Source organism: Eschscholzia californica, unplaced genomic scaffold, assembly GCF_041429995.1.
Source record: "Eschscholzia californica isolate CP2 unplaced genomic scaffold, dmEscCali1.0.p SCAF_1, whole genome shotgun sequence".
In the NCBI taxonomy this organism is placed as follows: Eukaryota; Viridiplantae; Streptophyta; class Magnoliopsida; order Ranunculales; family Papaveraceae; genus Eschscholzia; species Eschscholzia californica.
The window spans coordinates 57,984,759-57,993,929 of record NW_028238198.1 but is presented as its reverse complement, the minus strand read 5'-3'; the positions used below and the strand labels follow the sequence as shown (position 1 = coordinate 57,993,929).

General features: G+C 37.8%; 1 long non-coding RNA gene across 1 annotated transcript; it reads right to left on the bottom strand.

Annotated features, from left to right (window-relative positions):
- Nucleotides 1–3,361: 3,361 nt before the first annotated feature.
- LOC147567817 (uncharacterized) lies at nt 3,362–4,644 on the bottom strand. The gene is made up of 2 exons (XR_015230875.1): nt 3,909–4,644; nt 3,362–3,787 (listed from the first exon to the last, which is right to left on the bottom strand). It is a non-coding gene; the product is annotated as an uncharacterized LOC147567817 (long non-coding RNA).
- Nucleotides 4,645–9,171: the final 4,527 nt, after the last annotated feature.

The following is a 9,171-nucleotide window of genomic DNA, read 5'->3' as shown; positions in this document are numbered from 1 at the left end:
TTTTCTTTCCGCACTTAAAAAGAAGTGCTTTATAATAAGCTATTGTAACCATTTGGCATGACCTATTACAGGTGCTTTTTTTTTCTCTGCTCAGACATGGCGTTTGGAATATCAGCTAAATGTATTTTTAGTCAATCCATTTGACCTCTCAAAACAAAAAGATTTATAATGTAAGGTTAGCAACATAAGATTATGTATCTAAAAGAATTGATAAAGCAAAGAAACCATTGTTCCTTGTTGCTGAACTGAACTTTTGTAGCAAAATGATCAATCATTACTACCATGAGAAGGTGAAAGGCTACCACGAGAAGTAGGTTCTGCAATGTGTATTAGTTATTCTCTATAGTTTTTCTTTGGAGAGGAATTTCTCTCTCTAGAAAGAACATCTTCTGGAGAGAGAAAGTTTGGATTGAAACAACATATACAGAACATAATCCACAAACTTTTGTATCAAACTAACAAAGAACGATTACGAATTGAGTCTCTTTCGAAATTGTGATTAGAATAACTTTCAAGCCCCCTAGTACATCCCTAATTTATTGAGAAAAACCCTAATTTCTACCACCAACAAACTGAAAGGACAAATATTTCAATATAATTAGTTTTGATCATGCACAGCAAAGTCTTAATTTCTACCACCAACAACTTTCAAACCCCTACATCCTTAATTTATTGAGAAAACCCCTATTTTTCACCGCAAAAAACTTTCCCAAACCCTAATTTGTTCAAGAAGAAGAGAAGAGAATAAGAAAAAGGGAGAAAAGACCGGTGAAAAGAAGAAGGCAATTTCCGGTTTTCAATTAGATCCCGTGTATTTGTCCGTAAAAGCCAGAAGCCATACTTCTGCTTTTCTAATAAAATGGGCTTTTGGGGCTTAAAAAAACCGTAGCTCTTTTTATCCAAACGCACATATTTTCAATAAGCGCTTTAATATAGCTTTTAGCTTATTTCAAGAATCCTTGACAAGATTCTTTGACAAAATTCTTGACTTAATGACTCATTTTTACTAAAAGACAAAAAACAAATATGAAATCCTGCTAATAATATTCCTTTTATGAACAATTTCAGAATCTTAACCAAGATGCAAATTTACCAGACTTGGGCTTCAATGGCCCTGAATTTACTTAGACGAATTGTAAGGCGATACATCACCTCACAAGGTAACGTTTAGATAGAGTACTCTGTTATGCTGACTTGTTGCTTAAATTCCCAGAAGCGGGAGTGTTCCACCTACCTTGGTACAACAGTGACCACGCACCCATTCTACTGAAATTAGCTGTGGAAGGACAGGTTTTACACACTATTTCAAGATTCGAGGTGTATTGGACTAAACACGAAGAGTATTAACAAACATTACAATTGTCCTGGGAGGAAAGTACAGGTCAATTTCCAGAAAATTTGCAATCGGTTAAGAATTCTGTTAAATGATTGAGTAAAAGGGCGTTTGGTTTGTTGAGAAATAGACTGGTTATTGTACGAAAAAGACTCACAGACATTCAATCATTAAACCCCAGTGACGAGTTTCTCTCTATAAAAAGTAATTTACAATAACAAATCCTTCATCTAGAAGAAATTCAACGCACTAAAGCTGAACAAAGAGGCAAAGTTAAATGGGTCCATAATGAGGATTGGAACACCAAAGCTTTTCATGTAGCCATGTCTACTAGAAAACAAAAAAACAAGATCCATCTCTTAGAAATGGGGAGTCAACCACAAATGAATAGGAAATTAAGGAGGAATTTTTATCTCATTTTCAGAATATATTTGAGGAGGAGCCAACTCCAATACCTCCTATGATTTTAAATGCATACAAGGTTATTTCAGTAGAAATCTAACCTACATCTTAAGGGTTCCTTCAGTTGAGGAGATTAAAGCAGTGGCAATGAGATGGGATCGATCAAAAGCTCGGGTCCAGATGGACTACCATGTTTCTTTTTCCAACAAAATTGGGACATCGTGGAATCTGAGCTCATTTCTTAATTCAGGAAGCTTTCATTTCAGGTTCAATCGATCCAACTTTAAACTTCACTACTATTGCATTAATTCCAAATAAGAGAAACCCGATTCAAGCCTCAGACTTTAGGCCTATTTCCCTTTGCATCGCAGTTTATAAGTTCATCACAAAATTGATTGCAAACCGTATTCGACCCTACCTTGAGGACTGTATCATGTGGACTAAGAACGCGTTTGTTATGAGTCGTCAAATAATGGATAATATTGTCATCACCCAAGAGTTGCTTCACTCTATGAAAAACAACAAGGCCAAAGAGGACATTTTTCACTTAAACTGGACAGGGCCAAAGCCTATGATAGGGTTAACTGGAACTTTCTTAATACTCTCTTGAGGGCCTCGGGGATCCAAGGCCAAATTCTCAATTTGATTATGTCTTGCATTTTGAGTGTTAGATTCAACATTCAGTTCAATGGTCAGTTGGTTGATGGGCCTAGAAGGTTACTCTAAATAGGTCTACACCCGCAAGTGCACGGGTGTCAAGTTGTAATAAATTCCGGTAAGACCGGTTCGTTCCTCAGAGACTAGTTAAGCTTATTCTAAAACTAGGAAGTAATAAGATTTTTCAAATGTTTTGATTTTGGTTTTGGTTTTAAAATAAAATATATAAAATATTAAAACAAATAAAAAGATGAACTCAAGTGGGGGAGATGTCTAGGATTTTGGGATCCATCTTAACACGTATTAACAATGACCTCATCATGCTTATCTTTTCTTATCACTCAAGTTTCGGTAACCTATCATACCGAACCCCGGAAAATATTCTAGTTAAAGCCGACTAACCCTAAAGTTTAAACTCAAGGTATCGAAATGTCGAACTCGCAACTATTATCTATCAATTAGGAAGCATGACTCATTAAAGAACTTAACCTAAACATAAGCCATCAAATCAAAAACATAGGTAATGAATAAATATTTGAATATTCGAAACTTTGAAATTCTTACAACGTTCGAAGCATTAAGATATTAAGCATAAAAATTTATCATCGAAAATAATATGTTAAAACTTCATCCAAAACCTTCGACTAAGAGTTTTAGCTAATCATGATCAAGATTAAAATTAAATAGGAGATAAAAGAGAAGAATCACTAAACTTTTTCTCACTTAGAACTGTTTCGTCTCTGTAAACCAAACGCTCCCCTGGAGAAAATGATTTTCCAACTACGTCAGAAAACTATTTTCCAGCAATACCTCCAGACCAGACAGAGCCTTCTCCTTCAAGAGCAAAATTCTTCTCTCTACTGTTATCCTCTTTCACAAATCAAAAAGATGATAGTTGATTATCTGTTTTTAGCTCAAACAAGATAACAGAGAAGATGAGATGAAGATGATTATCCGAATAAGAGGATGTATAAAAATTCTTGATAATTATTGATTGCTTTTCTTAAATAACAATTGATCAAAACTCCATGTTTTCTCTCCTTGTCTCTCTGTTGTTTCTCACTTTATCTCACTCTACAATTTCTCTCTTTTCACTCTCACAAGAAAAGAAGAAGAAGATGAATAATATGAAAGTGTTTCCCCAATTACAAAGAAGAGAATGATGAATAAAATTTAGCTCTGTTTTCTATGTTGTTCTTCTTCTCCTCTCTCTCTCTTTCTAGATATTCATGCAGCTCAGAGAAGAAGATGAACTGAAAGAACAATGGAGCACTCTATTTTGTCTCCTCAACTGAGATGATATTCCACTCTTCATGCCCCTGTTTATATAGAGAAAAGATAAGAAAAATTAACTGCAGTTCTTCTGACTTCTCTGTCTTCAAACTTTCCAGAAATCTCTCCTTTGATTTCTTTCTAAAAGTCTTCCAAAATATCTCTACTGTTATCTCCTTCTAAGAACAACAATCCAGTCCTTCTCAATCGAATTTCTCATTATCTCAATCTTCTCCTTCAATACCTCTCAATCGAATCTCTCTATCGATCTCCTTGAATCAGCTCATATTTCCTTCTTTTGGTGATTCGATCTCTGTTTTAAAGAGAAATAAATTTCTCTCTCTCTATCACCAATCAATCTTCAAAAATCTGCTCTTGGTTTATTTCCATCACTACCTCTGTTTCCTTCTTTATCTCAAGAACCAGGAAAGAAAAAGATGTAGGTTCAACGTTTCTTTCTCTCTCTCTAGATTTCCAATCAGACCAACCGATCTCTCTCATCTCTTGGTAAGAAATCTTATTTCCTCTCTATCAATCTCTCCCTTGCTGTCCACGGTTCACTGTCAGAATTGTTCTAACCAAATCTTCCAACCGAGCTTCTCTCTCAAGTATATTCTTACCAGAGAATGCATCTCTCTACAACAACAACTCATGAATATTTATCTCTCTTTCTTAAAAATATATCTCCATGATTTTCTTACCATCTCTGCATCTTCTCTCTTTATCTCAAAATATATATTCTCTCTAGAAATCAATCTCTATTTCCTAAGTAATTAAATAATTTCCCTCAATATCTTTTAATCAATCTCTATTCGGTTTCTCTCTCTTTGAATATGGCAAGAAGAACAGAGAAATCCCACCATGATTCTCATCTTATTTCTTTCCTTTAATTAATCTCTCTTTTAGGTAAAGAATTGCTTACCTTTCATGTGCTTTGTTGAGATTTAGAGAAAAGGAAGGAGATGGGGCAGCACCCTATCAACCTGTATTTGCTGGCAAGAGGAGACAATTGGGTACTTCATGGAGTTATATAATAAGTTGCAACAAAAGCCAAGATGAAGCCACGTGAGTAAGTAAGGAGTTCAGCCGTTAGATGCATTCTGGTACATGGTGCTATATTACGCTAGGTTACGTGAAATCAAGGACTCCCAAAAATCCACATGTGCACCAGCCCTGTAACAGAAAATAACCCACACACAATTAGCTCCGCACACATGTCCCTCTAGCTGATTTTTGTGAACTCTATTTCACACCAACTTTGACCCGTCCTAGTTTTTGCGTCCGAACTCCGATTTGACTTCTGCTTTTCGCTTTGAGTTCGTCATAGACTCTACTTTCACGCGAGCACTAATGTTGACCAAAATTACCATAATCAAGAAATGTCCAAAAATACTCTCTCGTGTTTGTTTTTATCTTCTTTTCGCACTAAACTCCACAAAAAACGCCTGAGAAATAAAAACACACAATTCATCAAAGTAACTGCTCGAAATAGACTAACTAGCCCAAATTTAGAGATTCAGATGAGGCATTCTCATGACTCATCATTGGTAGGTGATTTCACGGCCTCTAGAGGCCTCAGGCAAGGTTGTGCGTTATCACCTTACCTCTTAATTTCTTATTATGAAAATGAGAACAGGTTTTCAGGTTACAAGATGAATAAAGCCAGTCCCAGCATTACACATCTTTTATTTGTTGACGACTTGATTATCTTTGGGAAAGCGACAACAACAAATTTGAATTCAGTATTACATATCATGGACCGATACTCTCTTTCCCGGGTCAGCTGGTAAACTATGATAAATCTTCTTTTTTCGGTGCTTGATCATACCATTAATCACTGCATCAATAGTTTGAATGCTCCTCTTATGACTGATCAAGCTAAGTATCTTGGTTCTTTGTTCCTAAAACCTGGAAATAGGATACAAAGCTACCAATGGCTCTTGGAAAAAATCCATGAGTCCCTGGCTTGCTGGAAACAGAAGCTTATCTCTCAACCTGGTAGAACGGTCTTAATTAAGTCAGTCTTTGCCCCTTATTTCACTTTTCCTTTCAGTCACCAAATGCTCCCTAAACATATTATAGATCAATTAGAAAAGAAAGAACGTAGTTTTTAGTGGGGTCATGAAACCTTTGACCAAAAACTCCATTTTATCAGATGGGACATACTCAGTAGTCCCGAAACTCATGGTGGACTGGGCATTCGCTCTTTATTGCATGTTAATGAGTCTTTGGTTGCCAATATGACATGGAGACTCCTCACAAACTCTCAAGCAGTCTGGGTTAGACTTCTAAAATCCAAATATATAAAAAATGATTATTTTCGGACCTCTGAACCCACACATATTTGTTCTCCCTTTTGGCATTCAATTCAGAAAACCAAGCATACTATGAGGGGAAACGTCTTTTGGCACATTGGGGATGGTTCATCGGTCAAGATTACTTCTCATCCTTGGATCTTTGGTCTTTTAAATGTCATTCCTATTATTGAATATGCATTACCTTCTAATGTGTTTTGGGTTGCAGATTTGATTATTAAAGATCAAAATAAATGGATCAAACCTCTAATCCGACAACACGTTGATAGTATTTCAGCTCAGGCCATTATCAATATCAACCTACCTCTAATTCCTACTGAAAGTGGTAAGTTTACTACCAACTCCTATTATACACAAGTTAAACCCCTGCCGAAGCTATCACAACAAGCTCAAGAATTTCCATGGAAGAAATTTTAGAAAAACAATAAACTCAAACCTAATATCAAAATTTCATTTGGAAACTAATACATGATGGTATCCCAAATCTCACCAACATTACCAAAAGAATACCCCACATTCCTTATAAATGTCAGATCTGTAATGAAGATGAATCAGTTACTCACCTGTTTCGAGACTGTCCGCGATTCAAAGACTTGCTTCAACTCACAGGAAGCACAGATCTACAACAGTTGAATATAGATCCTATCACTATATTAAAATGTATTCTGATAAATGAAGGAATGATAGCTATAATTGGTATTTAATGACTCATCTATATTGGGAGTGGTGGAAGGCGAGAAATGAACTCCTCTTTCGTAAAGTGCCGGTTGATACTCGCCGTTGCTGGTGGTCCGTTAAAGAAAGTCCAAGGTATGATCACTGTCCTCAACAAAATATTATCATTAACCCTATTTCACATGCAGAATACTGGTTGCCACCACCATCTGATTCCATCAAAATAACTTTCGATGGATCTTTCAAGGAAACTAAAGCTTCGTGTTCGGCAGTAGTTAGGAGTTCAGAAGGAAACATTATTAGAACTTGATCAAGAAGCTTAGATCCCAAATCAGCGCTACAGAGTGAAATGGTGGGGTTTGAAGAGGCGGTGAACTTGGGGGATTAGTTGGGTTTGAGTGATTATATAGTGGAGGGGGACGCTAGGGTTCTGTTGGATTTAATCCAAGTCGTCTATCCCGAGATCCCGTAGAGATTCCACCATGAAATCAACGGCCTACGTTTACGCACGCGTCAAGTAGGACTTACCCTAACTTACTGCCCTCGCTCAGCTAACGCAGATGCTCACAATCTCGCTCTTGATGCCCGGTACACCTATTAGTGGGTGTTCTCGATTTCGTCCCTATTCTGTTAACTTTGTTTACATGTTAGTTCGTCTGTATTTTGTTTCTATTTATTTTGCTCAGACTATTGTATGTGACGTTATCTTTAATAGATGATTTTCCCTCAAAAAAAATCTCCAACAAAGTCTATTATATGGTGTACAAAAAGTTCTATTGGAACCCAAATGCATTAGGACTTGCATGCCACGTCACCAAATCAGATCGGTTGGCATTAAAAACTGAAATTTGAGTGTAAGTCCCTGAATTGTTTTATTTGGATCTCGGTCGGCACAAGTGATTTTTGGTCCAGGCAGAGATTAAAAAGTTGCAACTCGGTTTTGCTTTCCCTTGTTTGTTTTGGTTGTTATTTGTTTTGTGAAAATCAAACTAGGGTAATGCTTTTTTTGGGGACTTTAAATTTATTCAAATATACATGTAAATGAAAGTTACATTGTTTAATCATCTTACTCTATATATCCTCCCTATCCTATTTCTTGAAATTGGGTGTTTTTTAAGTTAAAGACGACCAAATATCTCTTTCATCATCTCTTACAGGTTATATAGCTTCAAATTTTGATTGAAGGCTTCTGGGAAGCTGATCATTTAAGTTTTACTAGTTTTCTCACATCCCACACAATCCATCAATGCACTGATGTTTCTGAATCTGCTACTTCAACTCCGGTCCAGTTTGGCCTTTTCATAAGTTGGCTTCATTAAATAGTAAAACTTTTAAGGGAAGATTTATCAATAAAAATATTTTTATGTGTTATCAATACATAAAAATTTTATTATCATTTAATTATTTTTAAGGAAAAATTCCAAAGAGGTAGACAACCTGACAAGCCCCACAATCCCGGGAATAGGGTCGTACTCAGGAACAGAGGACCCCCGGAAATTTATCAACGCATACGCAGCAATAATGAGCCTCCATACAACCGACACAGACGACTGGTGCTCGTACTTCCCCACCACGCTACGAGGAACTGCCAAAGAATGGTATCAATCATTGGCGCAAGGATCCATAGGAAGTTTCACGGAGCTCACCCGGATTTTTCTCGAAGCTTTCGGAAAATTCGCTAATAAAAAGACCACTGACTTGAGTCAAGGAGGTCGGACCAGTAACCTAGCACCCCGAAAAGCAACGCTCACTGAGACGGCTATCAGACGTTTATCAGCGTTGGCAAAAGAGTTCAGCAGCATATCGGAGACCTTAGCGAAAGAATTTGCGGGGGAAGAAACGGGGTACGAATCCGTGAGCGAAGAAAACGTCAACGTCATAGCTGGTGGACCAACTCGTGGGAAGACAAAGGCAACAAGCGGCGCCGGAAAAACCACGAGATCATGGCAATACGCGATGAGACCACACCTCACGTGGTCTTCACGGATGAGGACCTGAAAGGGGTAATCACGTTCCACGCAGACCCCTTGATGATAACAACACTAGTCACTAATTGGAAGATAGGGCGTATCCTAATTGACACGGGGAGTTCCACGGAAATCATTGTGAGGGTAGGAAATCGCGGGTCAAGAAGTCAGTTGGACCGGGTCGTTGACCGGATGTCAAACCTCCACCTGTTAATATTTTTGCGGGCACCGGCGACGTCTTTGGGCTTCACTTGTGACAAAAGAGATAATAGCACGCGTGACCGTGAGTTCTTAGGGGACACCGGGATGGTGCCGGCCTAAGGGGGCTCCGACGGTCAAGTCAGTAAGCTTGCAAGAGAAGTAATATGTAAGCGAGTGATATCCTTGAAATGTTACCGTTGGTTGGATAATGGTCGGAGCTTAGGCACGGCTCGTAGAGTGGTCGGAACTCGCTCTCTACGAATGACTGACTTGGTTGGAGAATGGTTATGACAGCCTATGGGGTACGTCCTTAAATAAGGCAGCCCTGGTGAGGTATGCCTTGGTCGAG